Here is a 25,305-nt window from a genome sequence, read left to right as displayed (position 1 = left end):
AGCCTATCTTACACCCAGTAGTTTGTACCTCCCACTCTCCCATCCCTATGTTGCCCCTCCCCCTGATAACCATTAGTTTGTTCTCTTTATCTGTGTCTGCTTCTTTTATGTTTTATTCACTAGTATGTTGTATTCTTTAGATTCCACATATGAATGATATCATACAGTAATTTCTCTGTCTGACTTACTTCACTTAGCATAATGCCCTCCAAGTCCATCCATGTTTCTGCAAATGACAAAATTATGTTCTTTTTTCATGGTTGAGTAGTTTTCCATTGTATATGTATACCACATCTTCTTTATCCATTCATCTGTTGATGGCCACTTAGGTTGCTTCCATATCTCAGCTATTGTAAATAATGCTGCTATGAACATTGGGGTGCATGTGTCTTTTCAAATTAGTGTTTTGGGGGTTCTTTTGGTTATATACCTGGGAGTCTGACCTCTGCCTTTCTATCCAGGCTTATCTCCTATCGCACTTTCGCACACAACCTTTACTCCAGTTATGTTGAACAACTTACCTCTCTCTAATGGGCTAGGCAGACAGGGCTGCTATGTATGGTTGTACAGACTGCACATGGAACATCTCCAAGAAGTGCCATACATATTGCTGATATTGTCAGTTTGTATAGTTATTAGAACTATTTTCTGGAAGATGGCAGTAGACTGTCCTATTCTAATAAAATTAATATAACAGATTTCTGACAAACAGAAGTAGAGTACTACCTAGAAGAAAGTGTCAGTTTTATAAAAACTTGAACAAAGTTGTACCTCAAATCCTTGGTATAAGTTTTTATGTTTAGAATGTCCTTCAGCTGCCTTGTCCACCAGCAAACTCCTACTCATTCCACATAAGGAAACTCAAACACTATCTCTCTATCTCTTCAAATATTGTCAGGTATTTTTTATAGCTACTTATCTCATGGTCTAGAAGTATTTGTGGTTCTTATCCCTCCTCTGAATTATCTAGTAGTGGGTTTTTAATATCCATCTTTATTCATTTTATCCTGAATGAGCACATGAGGTGTTCTGGATCAGAGGCAAATTTCTTATTATCCCACAATAAGTAAGAACTGCATACTCCCCTCTCCCAGTTTGCCCCAGGCCTTACCCCTGGGACCACGAAGTGATGAAAAAGAATGGAAATTTCCGTATATGAGTGGCCAGATACTCTGTAGACAAAGGACAAGGGGAAATGATTTTTCTCTGCTAATAAAGGTAAAGGAGGCAGCTGTGCCCCTCCTCTCCTGGAAGGGTCTCCTCCTTACTCCAGATGTCTTCAAACTCCAGGAAAGTCTTCATTCCTAGTTGAAATTTAAATAACTAGAAAGATAACACTCCAGTCTCCCCAGCACCTTCAGAACTAACCTAGGTGCCTTTCCCAGGATATAATTTTTTGCTTTGGGGAAGATAAGAGAGGTTTTATTAACCTGTTGGATCATAGCAGTTGGCTCTGTCATTAGGAAAATAAGCAGCTACAGATCTAATATTTATAGTATGAGAAATGTATCTAGGAAAAGTGAAAGAAAACATTCTCTGTAGTGCATACATTTCTGTGCCTTAGGAGGCTAGAGCCTCTTACAGGAACACTAAAAAAAAAAAAAAAAAAAAAAAAAAAGACCAACCAGGAAAGTTTTATTTTCCCATTTCTAAAGCTTACATGAGTAAGGTCTCATGTCATAAAGATTTCTTCTGATTCCTTCTCCAGGACACACAGCCTTTGTCATTTTGGGAGAGTTACATAAAATCTCCAAAACTCTATTTTCTAATGTATCCCATTGAGATAATAATAGCTATTTTTCAGCATTTGCTGCAGGAATCAAGAGGTAACAAATGACATGTTGGGAGAGCATTCCCCAGTTGCCTTCCATTTTCTCTGGGAAATGGAAAAATGGGTTCCATGAAGGAGTGAATAGGGTAGAGAACATTTGAAATTGCCACCATTGGAAGTGGAGAGTGGAGTCCACATAGATAAATCGGACAACATTCATTTGTTATGGAACAAGTCAACAATTTTCTCTCCCTGGCTTGAAAGCGCAAGGAAAGTGGACTCTGAGGATGACCCATGAATGGCGCATTCTACCAGGATTCAAGAACAGTGGCCATACAAGGAGAGCTCAGGGCTGAGAACATATCGTATTCTGCCCTTTTCCCTCCCACATAAATATATGTTTGCAGTGGAGGTTTGTTAAAATAAGCACTCAATGATAACTTGAATAAGAAAAGAGCCTGGGGTGAGGTTTCTAGGTGTGAGGTCTAGCACCATGCTTCTGGAGATGAGAGTCTCAGGTTATATTTGATAATATCTGAAAAATCTATCTCTTCCCCTATCAACTTCTGCTATAATCTGTCTGAGGTCTTCAATGGCCTAAATATATCACATCTAGGGTGAAAGTTTCGAAGGGAGTAGAAACAAAGTTCTAACTTCTAAGACCTTAGAAAAGTTTGTAGTTATGATTGCACAAAACTGTAAAGGATGGAGGGTTCAATTTTTTTCTCCCCTCTACCTGTTGGGAAAAGCAATCTGCCAAGCGTCCTGAGCATCTCTGTACATTATTTCTGGGTATGCCAAGGATGCAGAGCCCAGACTACTCTTTACTTGGGTCATTTATCAGGGTTGGATTTGCAGCAAGCAACCTTGAGCAAACAAGTAATAGCTTCCTCCCAAAGAGTAGGATTGCTTACCAAACACTATAAAAGCAGTAAATTCCCCGAGTTCAATATTTCTTGGCTGTGACAGAAAACCACTGAGTATGTGGCAGCCACCTGGACCCCTCCCCTTAGACCCCATGGGATTTGAGGGACATAAGAAACAAGTACCAACATCATGCTAATGCTGCTTTGACATGCTCCTTTGTCTCTAATCTAGGCATCATCTATTTTCTGCTGGCATCCATGAAACAGTAACAGGCACCAGACTCTTCACATATCCTGAAACTACTCACCTACCTAAGAGAATCTTGACATTATTGGCATAATCTCCACCAACCTATACCTTTCCTCCCATGAAAGGAAGCTGAGAGACGGGATGAGTCAAGTAACATAATAAACTTCTGAGAAGGTAAGGGATAGAGAGCTAATGGAAGAATACCTTTTTTCATAATCCTTCTCATTCTTTGAAATTATATATTGACTTATTTTATGTCTGTCTCTCCCAGTAGAATGCAAGCTCCTGGAAGTCAGGGACCTTTTTATTTACCACTGTATCTTAATGAGTAAAGTAGTGTCTAGAAGTGTTGAGGCTTAATAAATATTTGTTGAGGTAATTAACAGATTATCTGGGCCCTGAGTCACCAGTTGGGATGAATTGGTAGTACTCACAATAGAAGTCTGTTTGCTGTTGAGCTGAGCTTAAAGATATTCCTCTTGTCTTTGTGAATCAGCGACAAATCTTTGTGTTCCTACAAGGTTTTTTTAAAGTCCTTTAAAGAGAATTTCCCCCAAAATTATTTTGCTAATCACCTCAGTCACCAAAGGACATCCCACATGGGGTCAGAAAGAAATGAACTCTGTTTAGTGAGTGACCATTCAATGCTAGATACTTTGCTTGTGTTACCTCATTTAATTCTCACAACTCTACAAGATTAGTATACTCATATCTATTTCATATATATATATGTGTGTGTGTGTGTGTGTGTGTGTATACATATATATGAACTTAGATACAAAGAGGTTAAATAACTTGCTTAAGGATGCATAACTACTAAACTAGCTTGTTTTTTCTGGTTTCAAAACCCATCCTCTATTTGCTATAGCATTCTATAGAGTTATAATACTTTGCATCTTGTGTTATGGTGAATAGATTTTCCAAAATAATATCTAGGATGTTTATCAGTAGGATTCAGTGTAAAAAAAAATAGAAACTATTCTAAGTATTTTAAGCAGGAAGGTATTTAATAGAGGGTACTTTCAAAAATCCATGTCAGAATTGGAGAAGTACATTAACAGACTAGGCCTGTAAGAATGAACGATTCCAGCATAATACAGCGTTGACCTATCAGTGGAGCTATTATTGCTGAGGATGACTGGAACACTGGGTTTAGAAACTTAACCCTATGATAGAAAGTGGAGTCAAAAAGCTACTGCTCTCATAGCTGCCACAACTGCTTATTGTCTTTCAGGAGGCTGAGTAATAAACTATGGAACATTGCTCTAGAAAAATGATTCCATGACCTTAATTATAAGAGAAATACAGTCAGAAGTGGTCAGAAGGTTGCCTCAACTTCTCTTATGTTTTCTAAATCTTGCACAAGTATACCTAACTGGCAGACCTAATTCATATCCCTAGCTCTAGGTGCAAAGAAGTCTAGGACATGTTTTAAGCTTCCAGTCTCTGTATTATGAACACCACTGTAAGAGGATGGTAGAATGGACATTGGGTGAGCCAACCTGCAGTACTTAGCCCAGGCAGTATTTGGAGAAATACAAATACTTCTACAGAGAGAATGGGTTAAAATGTTCAAAACTGACTCTGTCCAGGAAAACCTATATGATATGATTATTTATTTGAACTCCAAACTCCTAACATGCAACTCTTAATGGTTATGATTTATCCTAGGAAAAATGTTCCCTATGCACATTAAGGCCAATAATATATCTAAATGTACACATATCAGAGATGAGAAAATTATTTGTGATGTGGGATTATTACTTTCATTTTTCTATAGCCTTTTGTTTGCTGACACTATCATTGGCATGAATTTTCAGAAGAGGAGGCTTATTTCCAGCAGGCCCCAGGCCTTTCTCTGGGTTCTTTTTGACTCTGATTTCTCATATGCCAACACAATACTCACATAGGAAGGGCTTAACAATTTAGTACTCTAAAGCTTCAAAGACACTTAGCACATCTAAACATCTTACATGAAGGCCCCAGAGAAGTAAAAAGATTTGCCCAAGATCTCATGGAGACTAGACTAGAAGCCAAGTTCTCTGGCTCCCTGTCCAAAGCTTTTTTTCATCACAACATAACCAAGCCTTGGATTGTATGCTTCCTAAATACAGTGATAGTGTGTGTGTGTGTGTGTGTGTGTGTGTGTGTGTGTGTGTGTGTGTGTGTGCGCGCGTGAGAGAGAGAGAGAGATTCCATTTATATCAAGTTCAATAACAGGCAAAATGAAGCTATACTTTTAGGGAAGCATATTTAGATGTTAAAGTATGAAGCAGAACAAGGAAATGTTAACCATAAAAGTCTGATTAGTGGTGGAGGTGGGGAGTTGTTACTGGAAAAATGCAATGGGGATTTTGGGGATGATGGCATTGTCTCAGGAAACTCAGTTTTGTAAAATTCAAGCTTATTTTTTTAACCCAGTATAATGTATTTGACTTTTTTGTCTTTAATAACACTTAGTACTCACTGTATGAAAGAACCAGGCTATGTGCTTTCCATGGATTATTTCATTTAACTCTCAGTAGAACACACTAATAAAGGCACTATTAGTATGCCCATTTTATAGATGAGGAAACTGAGGCATAGCCTTTATTAATCTGTCCAAATCCACACAGTTAGGTAGCAGAGCTGGTATTTGATTCATCAGGCCCCAATGTCAGGTGCTTAAGTACTCTGCTAATGCTAGCCAACAGAAATTTTGTGGGTGAGTCTAATTATAGACCCCTTTATTATCATTATTTCATAGTCATAAAAGTTATAGTTATGAAAACCACATTAATAAGAGAAAAAAATCTGGTTGCAAAACTATACACATACAGAACTATGATTACATCTATGTTAAAAATATATATGCATAAGTATAAAAAGACCAGAATATAAAACACTAAGTTAGGATGATGAAAATATAGGTGCTTTTTCCCCCTCTTTTTTGTTTTCCAAATTTATTGTAAAGTAGCCATATTAAATTTATAATGGGAAAATATGCTCTAAAATAAACTTCCCGTTTACCTGAAACATAAAATTTCATTTCCACACTCTTCTTCCTGCAGCTTTGTATAATCTTTTAGAAGCCTCTTCTGTTCAATGAGTAACTTCATTACTAAATTGATGGCACTGGATCATTCTAGCTATGCAAATCACAGACCCACAGCCAGCTCAGGAAAAAAATTACATTAAAAATTAAAGCAATGTGTGGAGATGTGGAGATAATGTGCTTACAATTATTTCTACATATTTAATATTTATGCAATTACAAAGCCAGTCATGACAAATCTTAAATATTGAGTCATATTCCTTTTACCCTCTAATATTTTTGACCTTGAACTGAGACTGCCAAATAATATATAAAAAATGGCTGTGGGAGAAGCATTTCTTTTGGCCTATAAATGATAAATGCTTTTTTCTTAGAAAGTGATCTCATTTCTTCCTAGCCTTTGTTTATTTTCAATGCCTTGTATTTTTTTTACTCTGTTACATTCTGATCACCCTTGAAAGCGCTGGGCTTTCAGTCTTCCACAGTTTGGTTGTATTGTTTTCTGGCGCTGCTGCTGCTGTGATGTGTTTTCTGTCACAGGAAATTTACAGGCACATTAGCCTACTTGACAGGCACAATGAGCCACAAGGCTCTCCTAAGGAGAAACAACCATGTGCTGTGATGAGGTTTTCTCGGTCTCTCCATCCCACCTTCCCTCTTAAAACCTTAGTACCCCACCATGATTCAGATACAAGTTCCCACCACTTTTGCTTGTAGGTATCACCTTGGATCCTGGATTTAACTCTCTGGTTCCTGGTGATAGCAGTGCATTGGTTCTGCAGTAATTAATTCATATTTCGGCAACAATCTGACTATAGCAGTTTGTGGATAAAACCCAGGTCTTCACTTAGAGCCATATAGATACCAAGTAAGGAACGGGTGGGAACTTTTCTGTTCCTGTGATGAGTCATTGACACAAAGGTGTAAAATAGCATCCAAAAACTATACAAAGGAAAAGCACTATCATTACATTTTATGGAAGGCATTTAAAGAGAAAATTCTAAAACACTCAATTTACTTTTCTCCATGTGCCATAGAAAAATGGTCAACAAAAATCAATGACTTATTAAAAATTCAAAAACATAAAATGAAACATAAATGAAAGGGTAAACTGTTTCCTTGGCAGATTCCAAATAAATTAGAGTACTACCCTCCAGCCACTAGGGAGCCAAAGGCCTGTGCATTTTAAGTTTAATATAGATTATGTTGCCGCTGAGGGAGTAAATCTGCTAAGATATAGCAGTTCTGATAAATTCGGACCCTGACTTCATGCCAAGCCATCTCTTCAATTTATGATCTTCCAGACCTTTTAAATAACTTTTGAAGGGTGATTTTATTTTGAGAATATTCCCTTTATCCTTGGTATATTTAACTATACACATGTAACTATGTAACCTACAGAAATTATTAGAAGAATAGTCCAAAATCATATGTAAGTTTCTTGCTTGATTCTCTGTCAAGAAGCAGACATATTTACCAAGCCAATCCATAGCATTGGTCTGAGCTGCTCTATTTATAGAATGAATAAATACATAAATGAACTTTGCATTATCTGGAAACCAGGAATAGGTGGTTTCCTGGTAGATTTATTTTTTAGAGAATTAACTAGGAACATTGTTAGTTTGTCCCTGTCCTAGTCATTTCAGGCTTCTGTAAAAATATAGACTAGGTAGCTTACAAACAGCAGAAATCTATTGCTCACAAATTTGGAGGTTGGAAATCTGAGATCAGGGTGCCAGCACGGTCGGGCAAGGGCCCTCTTCCAGGATGCAGGCTTCTCATTGAGTCTCTAAGTGGCCGAAGGGGCTAGGGAGCTCTGTGGAGTCTCTTTCATAAGAGCACTAATCCCATGCATGAGGGCTCTACCATCATGACCCAAGCACCTCCCCAAAGCCCTACCTCCTATACCATCAACTTCGGGGGTTTAGGATTTCAAAATATAAATTTTGTTGAAAATGAACTAGTCAGGCCATTGCAGGCCCCCTTTCCTTTTTTCTCTTTCTTGGGGCCATGCTCTCCCAAAGGTTTCAGTATAGCCAGCTGCAGCTGTGTTCTCACCTATGCCCTCAGTCCCTCCCCATCCTTAAGAGGACAAATGAAAGTTTTTTGGTTCTGGCAGCCTGGTGGTCCTTGGAGAGACTGACTCATTCCTCAGACTCCTAAGAGTGAGAGCAGACCATACTTTCCTATCTTTAGATTGACTCTTCCTTAGTCTGGTTTTCTGCAATGACAGTGGTTCTCCTCTCTCCCTTTTGATCCTCTGTAGCGTCTCCAAGGATGAGAAGAGAGACGTAGTTTTCCATGTTGTCAGGATGACTAGAGGTCTTTCCAGCTAGTTCAGAGCAATGGCACAGGCACCATTAATTTTGCCCACCATCTGGAAAATACAGAATACCTGAAGAGCAGGAATTATTTATCCTCACACAAAGAAAACCAAGTGCCAGTCACTGGACTTTATATATAGCCATTCTCCATCTAAATGTCTTTAGAAGTAGAATTATTTAATCTAGGGTGATTTGAGTAAGATTCTTTCTGAAACAAGAGGCCAATTTAGATAAAACCCAAGGTGTCTTTAAACTTATTTTTTGTTTGTTTTGTTTTTTACCTGAAAAGGTCATAAAAAATGGATAAATTTTCATAAATAATGTAAATTTCTGTCTTCATCTAGTGGGAGATTTCCTCTAATTTTAACACTGAAATGTTTTAACAAATAATCATCAAATGCCTATTATGTGCCAGGCAGGCACTGTTGTAGGTGCTGGAAATATAGCATAATGTATACATTAAACCTTCAATGTGAAGACTGCATACAGACGCTGAGAATTCTTCAGGCTCTCTGATGAATCCATTCACATTTTCTGTACCCATTCATACTTTAAACTGTAGTCAGGTGAGCTCTCCAAACTGGGTTTCATTTGCCTCCCTGATCCCCTAGGACTAAACCAAAGGTATTAAATCCCAGCTCCTTCATCCCCAACCCCAGCCTAGTGGATGCATTTTCACTGGATTGAGTGTATCCAGGAGTAGAATTTTATCAGGCCCCCCAAGGGCCTGAGGAGTTTTTCCTTCAGTAAGAAGTCTTTCCTGAAAGTTGGCATCCAGGTAGATTAACTGACAAAAAGGACCCTAAAACATGGAAGCATTTGCCAGTCTGGACATCTACACTGATAGCTGTCTGGGGAGCTACTACAAAATGTATGGAGGGAGAAAATTACTCATTTGGAATCCTGGCTGTCAAAGAAAATCCAAACCCAGGAGCTTTTCTCCTAAGAATCCCTATGACATTTTATTCTTTAAATAAACCTTGTCTTCCTCTCTTTAGGTAAGAGATTGACATTTTAAGATCAATCATGCCTCTGCTTTTCAGGGTTGGTAGACTTAGAACAGGATAAATGGAAATTAAGCAAAATTTCCCTTTTTTTTCAATAAAAATGCTCAAAACAGCTATATTTGAACTCAGTATAAAAGAGGGATGCTCTTCCTCCAGTGGTCATTCTCATTACTATGGTTATCTCAAGACCTTTTGATGTCAAAATTTCACCCTGTTTTCTCTAAAAGAACCATTCTGGGGCTTCCCTGGTGGCGCAGTGGTTGAGAATCCGCCTGCCTATGCAGGGGACACGGGTTCGTGCCCCGGTCCGGGAAGATCCCACATGCCGCGGAGTGGCTGGGCCCATGAGCCATGCTGGGCCCGTGAGCCATGGCCGCTGAGCCTGCGCATCCGGAGCCTGTGCTCTGCGCAACAGGAGAGGCCACAACAGTGAGAGGCCCGCATACCACAAAAAAAAAAAAAAAAAAAAGAACCATTCTGAACATATGCCTGATGTTTGAATAGCAGCAGAAAGCAAAGGAATCTCATAGTATGTTTTTCTCCATCATAGCCAAGGATGCTTTAGTGCTTCTGATATAGTCACAGGTCACCAGCTTTTCTAGCCCCTCATCGTCATAGGGTGTTTCACCTTGTTATTATAGGCTATAGTTGAACTCTTTCCTCCTGTGTATATTATTCAACAGCCCCCTTCTTGTTCATAATGGTCTTGTTGCAATTGGCTAGCCTCTCTGAGAAGCAGATTTGTTCAGTGTTTTTAAGTAAGTTAAAATGATGTTTTTAATTATTAAGGTTCTCAGGCCATTCAGTTAGTCAATACATGTTTATCATGAGTCTACTACGTGCCAGGCATTGGAGGAGGTGTTGGGTACTGTAGAATTCCAGGGAGCATGCTCTGGTCAAAGGAGCAACTAGATGAGGTCAGGAGGTGCCATTCTAATAGAAACAGCCTTATCCCTGACATGTGTGACCTGGGCAAGGCCGTCAACCTCTGGGATTCCAGTTTTCTCACATGCAAAATAAGGGGTGGACAGAGCTTCTCTAACTTCAGACCCTAAGATTCTGTGATTACTTCTGGTTTGGTTTACTCATCGCCCTGGAAACCCAGTAGCCTCCCAAAGGTGAATGCTTTTATAAGCCTTCCCAAAGGGTCCTAATTCTAACGCAAGGAGCAGTTTTGTGCTAAAATGAATGCTTTTCAAAGACCCAAGAAGACATTTAAAGACAGGGTACCTATATGTTTTTCACTTTACTGTATATTTGAGCATATTTTCCCCAAAAATGCTTACCTACTTTCTATTTGCTAGGTAGTATAAGGGAATAATTTCCAAGTGTGGAGGGTCATTTAGAATTCCAAACACCATGGTCTAATCTCTCCAGGATAATAATAAATCAAAGATACAAAAACAAGCGATGAGTCCAGATAATTCTGCACTTAAAATAGTGACAGTTCATCAGGGCATGTTAAAACTCCCTAATTCTGTGCCATTTCAGTAGTTCCAACTGTTTTCAAAGCATCTGAGACTGTTATTGCTATGTATTTATTTGTATTGACAACAAAATGAATGCCTCCTTATTTGCAAGCCACTAGATAGTCTTCTAATATCATGTGAGAATTAGTTTTTCATCTGTTTTCTCACTATATGACATGTATTTTATAAAATGTTTTTTAAAATGCATCTCAATTTGCAAAGCATGCAATGGTTTTGTATTGGGACCAGGCAGATTATTTGAAATTCTGCATGATTCCCCGGTTTCTAACATAAAAAAGCAAGGGAAATAAAAGAAACTTTGTATTGCTTTTTAGACCTGATCTTCCTGCATTTGTGGTTAGTTCATTTCAATTTTTTGTATCAAAAGAATATAGTAACTTAGCATACACCATTAATCAGAAGGAGGAGGTTTCCTCTTGCTGTTTCTTAAAAAACACTTCACATATATATCATACATTAAAAAAAATTTTTTTTAAATGAAGAACAGGTAGTAAGGTATGAGTTATACTGAGTAGCTCTCTCTATTTCCCTGACTTCCTAATAACATTTCATAACTTTCTCTCCTTTCCTCCTTTCACTATAAATATCAGGGCTGATGACTGACTTTTACTGCTGCCTTTCATGCAAACTCCTCAGGCTTGCAAATCAGCTACTGATTCCAGGAAGCATCTCCCTGTCTCCTGCCCTTGCTCACACAGTTTTCTAATCGAGCTAAGGGGCCACAGAGGATCCACAAACATTGTATAGCATGTTAATTTGAATAGTAAGACTCAAAGGGTGGATGTTAGACTCATTGCATCAGCTCATTTCAGTCCCCTTGGTGCATGGCACAAGGCAGCCCTCCCCTGAACATTTTGCCTATTGAGAGGTTGGCAAAAGGGCAACCTGGACAGGTGACAAAAATGGAGAAGGAAAATAGAAATGTTTGCTGAAAGCCTTCCTGCAAGCAGAAATTCTAATCCTTACTTCAAATACTGTTGCTCTTTTAAAATGACATTTCAAGGTACTTTACCTCTCTAAAATGAGTTATCTTCCCCAATAATGATCCCGTATAACATTCTATTATACCTATCCTCTAACTTTCTCATAGTACTTTATACTCACATTCTTGTTCTGCCTGATCAAAACTTATGAAGCAGGTTTAGTGGATATGTTGGGTGTGTGTGTGTGTGTATATATGCACACATATATATCCAAATGCCATGTTGATTTAGAAACATAGAAGAGTGGAATAATTAACCATGGTAATTAGCATTTTTGAGAACATACAATGTGCCAGGGACTGTTCTCTCTCTCTCTCTCTCTCTCTCTCTCTCTCTCTCTCTCTCTCTCTCTCTCTCTCTCTCTCTCTCACACACACACACACACACACACACACACACACACACATTCTCATTTAACATAATTTGAGGTAGAAACTGTTAGCTCCATTTTCTAGGTAAGGAAACTGAGACACAGAGATGTTAAGTGACTTGCTCAGGGTAACACAGCAGAGGGTATCAGAGCAGGGCTGCTAACCCAAGCACTACACTCCTTTGCCTAAAATTGAGATGCTCCACATAGCCCCCAAAGTGACACAATATGTGTTTTCTTTGGGAAGTTGGTTCCAAACATTATCTAAACTTGAGTGTTACTGCCAAACTTCTGAATTTTATGACAATTGTATCCCCTCAAAAAGTGATAGTTCTTAGAGTTATAGCTCCTGGAAACAAACTTTTAAACCTCAGGTTCTTGGACTGTCTTGGGTATTACAATAGCACATTGGCTATTAAAATTAAATTCAAAATAAATTAATGTAAGGCCCCCAGTTGCACTAGCCACATTTCTAATGCTCACGTGGCACGTGGCTAGTGTCCGCTCTGCCAGTCAGCACAGCTATGGAACATTTCCACCATGATAGCAGCAGTGCTCCAGGAGACACATAACTGAGGAGTTACAAAAGAGTAAATGATCCTTGAGTCCCGTCTAGAAAAGGCACTGACATGTGTTTCCAAGGAAGAACATTTATTGAGTGCCTGCTCTTGGCCAGGCACTGTGCTAGGTGCCAAGGGTACAATGATCCATACCGACTGATGAGGCAAACATGATCTCTGCCCTTCCTGGACCTCACAGTCTCTGTCTGAGCCAGTCACCAGAATGAGCACTTCAGTGATAGGGAAGGTCTAACATGCTAGGAGACATAGAAAACCTAGAATATGTGGGGTTAAGGGTCATAAGACTTTCTGGAGGAGAGAGGAGTCTAAACTAAGGCCTTGACTTTGAGAAAGCTTAAGAAACAAATACAAGAGGAAAAGCGTGTTCTGATCAAAGGAACAGCCTGTGTGAAGACTCATAAGGGAAAGAGAGCATGCCATGCTTTGGAGAAGTTTAAAGAAGTCAATAAAATTATTTATTCTGTTTCTTAGGATCAGAGCTTGAATTAGAAAGAAAGAAAAAAATTTTTTTGCATTGTCTGAATTACTTGGCACAAAGGGAGGGCAGTAGAGAAAGAAAAAGCAGAGGATAGTTCAGAGCAGGTATGCAGGAGCCAGAAGTGGCTAGTAGCTATGCCCCCCACCAAGTGCTCCAGTATGAAGAACGTGCTTGGACAGCAGCCTTGGAGTGATAACAACATGGCAGCCATTTTAGATGGAGGGCATGTGCCAGATACCCTGCTGGGCAGTTCAATAGCATTATTTTACTCAATCCTCATCATAAGCCTAGCTATTTTCCTACATTTACATAATTAGAAATTGGTAGAGCAACCCATGAGATAGAACAACCCAAACTCACAAACTCTTTATTTATTTGCTTGAATACCAAGCTGTATAGGCTCCCCAGTTATTGCTTCTTCCCTGTCCCAGGCTAGTACCACCTGAGATGACCAGCTAGAGGAATGGTTTAACTGACATGAAGACATGGAAGCTAAGCCAGAGAGTGGAACTAAGAAAACCTGTGCTGCAGAGAATTAGTTTCCAAAAAAGAAACAAGTGACTAGGGAAAATGCCCTATCTCTCTTTCAGAACTAATTCCTATAATGATTAACCATTTACCACTAGTGATTAAGCCCGATAGAAGAATTTTGGTTTTTAGAATTTTCCAGAAAAGCACTAAACTAGGAACACTTGTATTTGTCATCTTATCCAGCAATATTCAGTCTGACTCAAAACATTTATGACTTACAGTCAGATAGTTCAAGCCAACTTTCTTCACAAACTTCCCTCTAAGATTGCCTCAATCTGTTGAAAACTGTTTTATGACTCAGCCCAGCTAAAATTTCAGCAGCGCATATCTTCGGGTAAAATGCTTCATTCACATCAAGCAGTAATTAAATGTGCAGGGCATGAAATAAGCAGCAAGTTTGGCTTCAGAGCCATCTTGCAATCGTAAATGATCCAAGATAGACCATATGCCTTTAAATCTAGATGACTGTATATGTATCCAAGAGAAAGCTAACTGCCATTTCTGCATAAGAGTCATCAAAAGATGAAAAAAGACAGATTTATGTAGCTTGTATAATAAATGTATGTTAATATATATGTCCATTGAGGTTTGATAAACTGCCCTTAACTTTCCCTATTGCGTTCTTGATTCCATTCTTCTAGAGAAAACATTCAAATTGACAACTCAAACCAACAGTATTCTTCAGTAGCTCATTGCATTGGACTGGGGTAGCCATTTGGACAGAGTTTTCCTCTCTCTAGCAAGGGTTGCCACCCTCTTCTTTTGGCTTTTTAAGGAAACTTCCCCCCACTTCACACTGGGACTATCCACCACTGTGCCACCCTGACTCCTGCACACGCTCACAATGCTTGGGTAGGGGGGTGGGAAATTGGTTCAGTCATGAACATGTGCCATATGGAGCATGCCCCACTCTGAATCTTCCTTGGGCTTGCTGTAGACACATGGGAAGGAGAAGTCTTCCATCCATGGGCTTGCTAAGACAGGAGGATGTGAGAATGGAGCCGCTGGTGTCATCTTGCTACCGAATGAAAAGAACCTATGTGAGAACAGTCAGGCAGGGTAAAGCAGAACTGGGAGATGGAGACAGAGTCCTAACCACATTGTTTGGTCTCCTGTATTCCTTCCTGTTTGATGTCACTACATGAGTACTGAATGAGTTAAGCAGTGTCTGGTAACACAGGAGGTGCTCAATACATGTTATTTGCCATCTCTTTTCCTCCTTCTTTGACTTTGGCAGCTGCCAGACAAGGATTAAAACCATCTTTGGCAGCCAGCACTTCTGTTTCTTGCTTTTAGAGGAAAGCCAATCAGACAGCCTGGAAAATGATGAGCACAAAGTCAGCACCCTAGAGCAATGCAAGCTCCCTCTGCATCTGACAGATGTCTCTTTGGAAACAGCCATTCTTTGCTCAATGCACTCTCATAGCTTAGAAAACAGCCCAGCCGTACTCAAGCTGGTACAAAAATGGCACTTTATTACCTAGGGAAGGAAGGAGATGACTTGGTCAGACCATAAAGTGGGAGCTACTACAGGAAGCAGGCTTGCTACATAACCACCTCAGAATGCAGTTTTCCAATGGCCAATTGGATGAAGGTACCAATCTGTGCTTGTTTGGCTCTTTGCCAGTGGCACCATTCTGTAGAAAGCAGGCAACCCAGACTGTTAAAAATATAGAACTTAGCAACCTGACACAGTGTTTAATCTCATGAAAACCAGACATCATGGTGGTTATTAGTGCCAAATATTAAGTGATATAAAATTCAGTTAAGATAGGGCAAATAAAACCATCACTACTGAGTGATGTTTGCAAAACATGCATCCTCTCACCCCTGCACAGTTTTGCGGAAAAACTGCTTGCACAATAAATGCTGGTGGTTGGTTGATTATCAAAATGAATTGTTTATGTGATACAATCCCTGTAGTATGAAAGTCTTAAAAGTAATGTCTGAGACCTTACGTTTGTGATATTTTCAGACTCAATAAGCAATGTCATAAAAAATCGTAGAATTTAGAACTGGAATGGATCTTATAGATGAACAAGTCAAGGCTCAGAAAGGTTTAATGAGTTGTTAAATGGCAAGGTGGGGGCCTTAAGCCCTGTCTTCTGGTTTTTAGTTGGACATCTCTGTCATATGGCATTCACTCACAGATGATAGCACAGAACATGAGAGTTGGGAAGGATCCTTTACATCATCTAATCCAACCTGCTCATTTACAAGTAAGAAAATGGGGCCCAAAGAGATGAGGTTCTCTCTGAAGTTCAGTAAGGAATTAGGCTAAAAATTTACTGACTCCTGGGTAAGTATTCTTTTTGAAACTTAGTTTGGTAAGTTTGACAAGTTATCCCAGCACTTAATTTCTGTCAGAGGGCAAACAAATTAACAAACACCCAGTAATCACCAGAAAAATCTGGCAGGGGTTAAAGTCTGGCAATAAAATTTTTTAGAGAAACAGGGTCTCTTAGTCAAGTAAGTGTGTGGTAAAGTATAAATAAACAACTGAGCTGAAAGACTATAATCTGCCAGGTGTGTTGTGGTATTTTATTTTTCCCATAGTCACTGAGATCTGAAAGCTGCAGCTATTTCTGATAATGAAACCTTGCTGGCTTCACTAAGAAGGCCTTTAAATGGCCTACAGTGTCAAGTGTTTTCTCTGTTCCTGGTTTCTAATTTATTCTGGTACGGTAGATGGGGTTAAGCGAAGAGTATTTGTTTTGTTGTCATAATTTGAAGTTCACTGCTTTCTAACTTCCTGTGGGATGTGCGTATACCAGGTGGAGTCTGCAAAACTGTCGATGTCTCTCTCTTCCCCATCCACCACCCCCGACTCTCTCTCTCTGTGTCTCTGAAAATTCGAAGAGTTAAGTCATTCTATCTAAGGAAGAGGGGGAAGGTGAGAAGCAAGCCTCTGAGTTGCCTGTCCGCCTACAGAAGAACATTAACATTGTTAATCAGCATTACAGGCTTAGCTTTGCTTCCGAGGGAAATGGTAGGTAGAGACAGAAAATGTTTTAATCCTTTCCAAGCAATGTTGTCCTTGATGATAGCCAGGAAGGAGGGATTTTTTTCTTTTCATTTATACCTTTTAGCAATCTTGTACAGTTTTGAGTTACTAACAGTAAGAAGCAAACTTGTCAAATAATGTCATGTCAGGTTAATGAGGAATTATCAACTGCTTGCACTGTGCCCAACATTGTCCTAAGCCCTACATGTGAGGCAAAAAATAATATTGTCTTTGCCCTTGAAGAGTTCACTGTCTTCTTAGAACAACAATATTTAATAAAAAAAACAATAAAATGTTGTTTTTCCTTGGGTAGAGTGAATTCTGGTACAGATGACCCTTTTCCAGTGGAGCATGACTTGTGGAAGTGGTCAGAAGGCCAGGGAGGATAAGAAGGTTCTGATGAACCCAGGATGAACATGAAGGCTGTTTCACGTGACCTCATGACTGGAGTCATCTCTTTTTATTTTATTTTTTTTCTTGTTTGCTTTGGCTTCCTGCAGCGAGGACTCTTTTTTTTTTTTTTAACATCTTTATTGGAGTATAACTGTTTTACAATGATGTGTTAGTTTCTGCTTTACAACAAAGTGAATCAGTTATACATATACATATGTTCCCATATCTCTTCCCTCTTGCGGCACCCTCCCTCCCACCTTACCTATCCCACCCCTCTAGGTGGTCACAAAGCACAGAGGTGATCTCCCTGTGCTATGTGGCAGCTTCCCACTAGCTATCTAATTTACATTTGGTAGTGTGTATATGCAGTGAGGACTCTTGAGGCTGCAATGTAAAGGGTCCCTCACCCCACACTCTACCACTTGGTCTGTATGTGGTCTGTTATGTGGCTTAGAAAGTGGTGGTCTCAAAGCCTCAGAGAAATGGTATGAAACAGCCCCTTGGTAATCTTGCTTGAAATACCTTTGGCCTCAGACCCAGGGACTGTTATGGATCTGAACAGATGCTTTCCTCTGATCCTAAGTGATTAGCCTTAGATCAAACCTGCAGTCTCGACTGTCTTATTATGAAGAATGAGATGTGGTTTTGGTTGGTGTTGTTTTCCTTATATTTTTACTTCCACAGCCTACATCTTTATCTTTTATGCAAATAACTCCCTTGATGGATCCACCCTATTTGTTCTTCAGTTCTATTCTGATTTATCTGAGTCTTGGGTAAACAAAGCTAGGGCAGCAGTCACAACCCTAGAGCAAAGAATAGTCAATCGACCCATTAATCCTGTTGGAGCAAAGTAGATGTACCTGCTAGCTGTTGGTTCTGAACTGCTTATCCCATTACAGTTACTAGCAAGAACTTGGGAGACACACTCAAGCTAGTGGGGGTTCCCAAATAAGTTATTTAACTTCTCACAGTCTTTGCTCCCTTATGTCTAAAACAGAAACAATAATAATCCTACCTCCTAATGATGTTAGGAGGATTAAATGTGGTGCTACACACAAGGTGCTAAATACTGTGAATAAGCAATTTGGGCTTTTATTTTTATCATTATCCTTAACACTGATCTTAAAGTCCTTTCAGTTCAATTTACTGTATCAAAAAATGCTGGGGGTGAGTCAGAGGAAGGCCACAATGTGCTCTGCCATTAGTCAAAGAAGAGGGAATGCTGAATTTAGCCACTGACCCATAACAGTTGAACTCTAGCAGAACTTTTACTGTTCAGTCAGCAGTAGAATCATACCATATGATAAAAAGAGCAGCAAAGTACCTACTACTACTTCTCACCCTAACAAATCAATTATTATTTTTTATGTTCTTTTTCAAGTTTATCCATCGTCAAACATAATTTTGCAGTTGCATGTGTAGCAGTTTGGATTCATTCAAAAAAGCAAATAAATCCCCTGATGAGCAATTATTGACTGCCTACTAAGTACCAGGCACTATTTTAAGGTGCTGAGAACACAAAGAAGAAAACACTGTGAAAACTGATAGTCAATCTAAATAAAATATTGGGTTTTGTTTTGGTAGTGTTGCTAGAGAGGAATAGAGGAAGAGTCAAGAAACAGAAGATAATGCATATTTCAGAGCTGGTAGTAAAATAGAGAAGTGACTGGAGAATGCCTGACCAATCCATGCATAATAGCTGAGCCCATTCTAAGAGGCATAGGAATATCCTGCATTAGGAGTCATTTATGTTACAGAAAAGGTAAAAATAGGAGTGATACAAAAAAAAAAAAAAAAAGAAAGGAGTTCGTGTGACACATGCATCGTGGGATAGCTGCAATAGTGATGACTTAAGAAATAAATAAAAATAAGTAAAGAGTAAATAAAAGTATGAAAAGGGACTATTTATGAAATTGAGGCCATTAAGGAAATGAAAGAGATGAAAACTCAACTCATACTTAAAGATAAACTTGTTCGTATTCACTATTAGCTTTATGTTGGTAGGTACCACAAAATGGGGGGATGTCAACCATAAAAGAGAACTCTATCCATTAATAGAAAGGTAAGAAGTCAATTTCCACTTAAAAAATTGTATAACACCCAAAAGCAGCAACAACAAAAATCTCTACAAAAATAAATAAGTGGGGGGCATTTGGCACATTTTATAGGAGATTTTTTAAATCTTCTTTTGCACTTTGAATTATCTTGCTGCTATTATTCCGTTTCTTATGGGAATCACACAGACAATTATGCAATGTACACAGGCTAAGTTGAGATCTTACTGATCCATGGCCTTTTTGATAAGCATTCATTGTCATCAAAAAGAAAATTATATAATTGGCCATCAAAATAATAAATTTTCCTAAATTGTATCAAATTCTCACCCAGAAATGAAAGCATAAGTGTATTTTACTGCCAAAGTCCTGATGCTAGGAAGCTTATTGCTTTAGTTAACTGGTTTACGGAACACTGCTAGAGAAGTAGAGTATGAATCATTAATGGGACAGAGGCTGGCATGGGTTGGATATTGGTGAATTTCAAGTCTTTCCTCTGGTCAGTAGATATCCATTACTCAATAATAGGATGGACAATCCATGATTTTATTAAAAGTAATCTAACATATCCCATGCTTTTGGATTGGAAGAATTAATATTGTTAAAATGGACATACTACCCAAAGCAGTCGACTATTTTATGTGATCCCTATCAAACTTCCCATTACATTTTTCACAGAACTAGAACACATAATCCTCAAATTTATATGGAACCACAAAAGACCCAGAATTGCTAAAGCAATCCTGAGGATAAAGAACAAAGCTGGAGGCATAATCCTCCCAGACTTCAGACAATACTACAAAGGTACAGCAATCAAAACAGCATGGTATTGGCACAAAAACAGACATATGGATCAATGGAACAGAATGGAGAGCCCAGAAATAAACTCACATAGCTACAGTCAATCTTTGACAAAGGAGGCAAGAATATACAATGGAGAAAAGACAATCTCTTCAGCATGTGGTGTTGGAAAGCTGGACAGCCACATATAAATCAATGAAGTTAGAACACTCCATCATATCATACACAAAAATAAACTCCAATGGCTTAAAGACTTAACTATAAGATGTGATACCATAAAACTCCCAGAAAAGAACACAGGCAAAACATTCTCTGACATACATCATAGCAGCATTTTCTTAATTTCCCAAGGCAATAGAAAAAAGAAAGCAGATAGAATCTCATCAAACTTATAAGCTTTTGCACAGCAAAGGAAACCATAAACAAAATGAAAAGGAAATCTACAGACTAGGAGAAAATATTTGCAAATGATGCAACCAACAAGGACTTAACTTCCAAAATATACAAACAGCTCATACAACTCAATAACAAAAAAACAAACAACCCAATCAAAAAAATGGGCAAAAGACCTAAAGAGACATTCCTCCAAAGAAGATATCCAGATGGCCAATAGGCACATGAAAAGCCACTCAACATCTCTAATTATTAGAGAAATGCAAATTAAAACTGCAATGAGGTACCACCTCACACTGGTCAAAATGGCCATCATCAAAAAGTCAAATAATAAATGCTGGAAAAAAATAAAAAATAAAAATAAATAAATGCTGGAGAGGGTGTGGAGAAAAGGGAACCCTCCTACACTGTTGATGGGAATGTAAATTGGTGTAGCCACTATGGAAAGTAGTATGGAGGTTCCTTAAAAAACTAAAGATAGAGATACCATATGATCTAGCATTCCCAATCCTGGGCATATATCTAGAGAAAACTCTAATTTGAAAAGATACATGCACCCCATTTTTCATAGCAGCACTATTGACAATAGCCAAGATATGGAAGCAACCTAAATGTCCATCAACAAATGAATGGGTAAGGAAGATATGGTATACATATATATACACACACATACACGCACACACACACACACACACACACACACACACACACACAATCGACTATTACTCAGAAATAAAAAAGAATGAAATAATGCCATTTACAGCAACATGGATAGACCTAGAGATTATTACTAAGTGAAGTAAGTCAGAGGAAGACAAATATCATATGATATCACTTATTTGTGGAATCTAAAAAAATGATACATATTAGCTTATTTACAAAACAGAAATAGACTCACAGACATAGAAAACAAACTTACTGTTACCAAAGGGGAAAGTTTGGGGAGGGATAAATTAGGCATTTGGGATTAGCAGGTACAAACTACTATATATAAAATAAATAAGCAACAAGATCCTACTGTATAACACAGGGAACTATATTCAATATCTTGTAATAAACTATAATGGAAAAGAATCTGAAAAAGATCATATATATGTATATGTGTGTGTGTGTATGTGTATATATATATATATATATATATATATATATATATATATATATATATATATATACACACATACATACATATATATATATATATAACTGAATCACTTTTTGGTACACCAGAAACTAACACAACATTTTAAGTCAATTGTACTTCAATAAGAAAGTAATCTAGGGCTTCCCTGGTGGCGCAGTGGTTGAGAGTCCGCCTGCCAATGCAGGGGACATGGGTTCTTGCCCCGGTCCGGGAAGATCCCACATGCTGCGGAGTGGCTAGGCCCGTGAGCCATGGCTGCTGAGCCTGCGCGTCTGGAGCCTGTGCTCCGCAACGGGAGAGGACACAACAGTGAGAGGCCTGTGAACCGCCAAAAAAAAAAAAAGAAAAAAATAGTAATCTACCAAAAAAACCCTCAAAATATCTTGAATGTTAATAAATTGAAGACTAAAAATTATAATACATCCAATGCAATGCAGTACTAATCAGCTATTAAAATAACATGTACACCCAAATGTATTTAAATATTTTACAGAAATCACATAATTAGGATGGATAGATAAGATGTAGATACTAAAGATGTAGAAAGATATTCAAGGTAGCTACTAAGTGAAAAAATAATTCTAGTTATGTAATGGTATCATATGTATACCTTTTTAAAGGGAAAATACATATATAAATATATTATTTCTGGAAGGATACACAGAGATTGTGAACAGTGACTACCTCTCGGAGTGAAACTGTGGTGAGGTGTATTTATACTTTTCAGTGTGTATATATTCATATTCTTTAAGTTTTTAGACATGAGAATGAATTACCATAATAGTAAACTAGTTTAAAACTGAGAAAAAATTAATAAAAAACTGTAAGGACAGTTAATGGCAAATATCAAATATATCAAAGAAAAAAAACTGTATGTTTAACAAAGGGAAATCATTTTTTGGTCAAAAAAGTGAGATAAATAATTTTCAATGGAAATAAATTTATTTCATGGTTCTAAAATAAAACAACCAGAAAATAAATGCTGAACAATACAGTAAACACATTAGTTGCCATGTGTTAACACCACTAAATTACCAACAAAACTGTGAAGCTAATGGTTCCCTTTCAGTCAGTTGCTTTAATTATCAAGAATCAAATATATAAATGAAACTTGAGTCTCCCCATGAATATGCATCTAAAAGACAGAAGGCTTCTTCCCTTCTTCCTAACTGCACTCACTCACAGCTCTGCCATCACTGTCAGCAGATGCTCACTACTGAAGGGAAATTTAATTTCATGACCCACTTAAAATATTGACATCTAAATGTAGATATTCCTTTCATTGGAATAACTGCTGTGACCGTACCCTTACATGGTAAAGACAAATTCAAAAGAATATATACATTTTGGAGTGTGTCAAATGGTAACTTAACATGTGGCGTTTGGAAAGGATAGGCTTTGGGGTAGTAGGAGGTATCTCCTTGCTTTACCCATTTTGGGCCAAATCATACCTGTTATCAGATGTGTCTACTGCTTCACTCCTTTCAGGATTCATGTTAATATCACAGGGGATTCTTGTAATGCCGAACTTTGTGATGACAGTGGAAGGGGCAAAATAAGAATGGCTGAAACCACACTGGGGAGTGGATATATGGGATCATAAATAGGTAATTAGGCATACAAATACGATATGGTCTGTCAGTAATCCCAGATTATTCTCATTAAAGGATTGGTGAAGTCTTGAGCCTGGTCCCATTTGGATTCTCACCTTCTTCCATGTCTTCCACTGATCCTCATCCAAGTCCTTTTACTGTTACCAGTAACTACTATTATTAATGATGATTCTTGTTACCATATATTGTGAACCTAGCATATGTCAAGCACTGTGCCAACCACATTGCATGTATTTTCCAATTTCTTATAACTCCATAAGGAAGTAAGGGCTCAGAGAGGACACACAGGTAATAATTGTGAAAGCTAAGATGGGAACCCTGCTATACCGCTTAGGGTTCTGGGTTGCAAACAGTAGTTCTCATTCTGGTTAACATAAAGCAGAAGAGTAATTCATTGAAAGGATATCAGAAACATCACAACATCTATGTGTATCCTTCCAGACACATGTATATATACATGTGTTTTTCCTCTTTAAAAAAAAGTATACTATTACACTGGAGAAATAGGCTTAGAACTAAGCAGACGGTCAAAGGAGAGCCTAGGCAGTCAGAAGCTCAGCCCAAATTATGCCACTTGTTCATAATAGAAAAAGAAATGTAGACAGTGAATGGCCATGAAGGAGAATGGCTGAATAAATTATGATGGAATTAATTGAATATAATGCAGCCACTAATCAAGATGAATAACACTCTCCCTGGTACCTTGGATAAATTTTCATAACGAATTGCTGATTAAGAAAAGTACTTATACCAGAAGTGATTGGCTGAGGTGGGAATGGCAGGGAGGGGGTGCAGGATGAGGGTTGATGGAAGCAATCAAAGAAAGGCAAGGAAAAATATCTAAGAAGATACACCATATGTATATGATTATATTTCTACATTTATGTAAAGTTGTGTTTATGTAATACATGTAATAAATAATTTTTTAAATGCTAGAGGAGGGTCTGGTTAGGATTCTGTAACTGCTGCTGCCACCATCAACATGAGCTCTCTGCATCTGTACCTTCTCTGCACTCTTTGCTCCAGAAGGAGAGCAGCTAAGGATGGAGAGTATCTGCCTTGGTCTGGGCAAGTATATTAGTCAGCTCAGGTGTATAACAAACTACCACAGGCTGGGTGGCTTAAACAGAAATTTTCTTCTCATAGTTCTGGAGGCTATAAGTCCAAGATCAAGGTTTGGCCAAGTCCAGGTCTGTGAAACCTCTCTTCCTGGCTTACAGATGGCCTCTATCTCAAAGTATCCTCACATGACCTCTTCTTTGTGTGCCAGCAGAGATTTCTCTTTTTCTCTCTGTCCCTCCCACTCTCTTTCTTCCTCTCTTCCTCTTCTTATAAGGCCACTAGTCTTATTAGATTAGAGTCCTAACCCATGATTTCATTTAACCTTAATTACCTCCTAAAGACCCTATCTCCAAATACAGTTACATTGGGGCTAGGATGTCAACACATGAATTTTGTGGGCACACAATTCAGTCAATAACAGTGAACCAGCTTCTTTATTTTTCTTCCATCATGGAAGTCTAGGTCCTGACTTCCACTGGACTTACACATGCAGTGACAGATTCTCCAAACACCCAAAAGTGGTTTGGCAGAATAGACATTTGACAAATATGCAGATATCTGACTCCAAAACCTGTGTGCACTTTTCACAATTACAGGTTGCTTTCCCTGCAAAGAAATTCAGTCTCTGTTTCAATGATGTATGTTCAGGCTTTAGGTATAGCATCTTGAGCAACTGTATGTCTATTGCATTAGCCACCAAAGTTCCTAATTTGCTATTGTACGGATCCAAACTTAATCTGCAGTGTAATTGCTTTTAGGTATTGGGGTTGGGAGAGAGGCATTTGAGAGATATCTTTTATATGTCTATGCTTTCTCTTTTTGCTTGTTGTGATAATGAGAAGGATTATTCAGACCACCCTGCCTTTTGGAGAGAAAATATTAATTCATACTTGAAAAAAATTCTTTTTCTGAGCAAGAGTTATTTTTCTTATCTCACACATCAAATGCCTCCTGGCTACAGTCATGTGAAATTTTGCTATTTAATTATTTCATATCCACCTTAATGGATTAAGCCACCATGCCTAGAAATTATTATTTTTCAGGACACCTTGGTAGGCCAGAAATCCAAAATGACTCCTTACTGTCAAATTCAAACATAATCATTACAAATGCATAAAAATTCTTAAATCTTGGAAATCTATTGAATATATGCAACAGA

The 25,305-nt window shown here is 38.3% G+C and overlaps 1 protein-coding gene across 1 annotated transcript in view; it reads left to right on the top strand.

Moving 5' to 3' along the window:
* The first annotated feature begins 3,031 nt into the window (after nt 1-3,031).
* PJA2 (praja ring finger ubiquitin ligase 2) overlaps nt 3,032-25,305 on the top strand; it is a 362,495-nt gene continuing 340,221 nt past the window's right edge. The window contains exon 1 of the mRNA XM_067031430.1: nt 3,032-3,061. The gene's annotated coding sequence lies outside the window, so the exon portion shown is untranslated. The remainder of the gene's footprint in view (nt 3,062-25,305) is intronic.

The sequence above is a fragment of the Kogia breviceps genome, chromosome 4, assembly GCF_026419965.1.
Source record: "Kogia breviceps isolate mKogBre1 chromosome 4, mKogBre1 haplotype 1, whole genome shotgun sequence".
Taxonomy (NCBI): domain Eukaryota; kingdom Metazoa; phylum Chordata; class Mammalia; order Artiodactyla; family Physeteridae; genus Kogia; species Kogia breviceps.
Note: the sequence above shows the minus strand (reverse complement) of the source record. Positions and strands in the feature narration are given on the sequence as shown.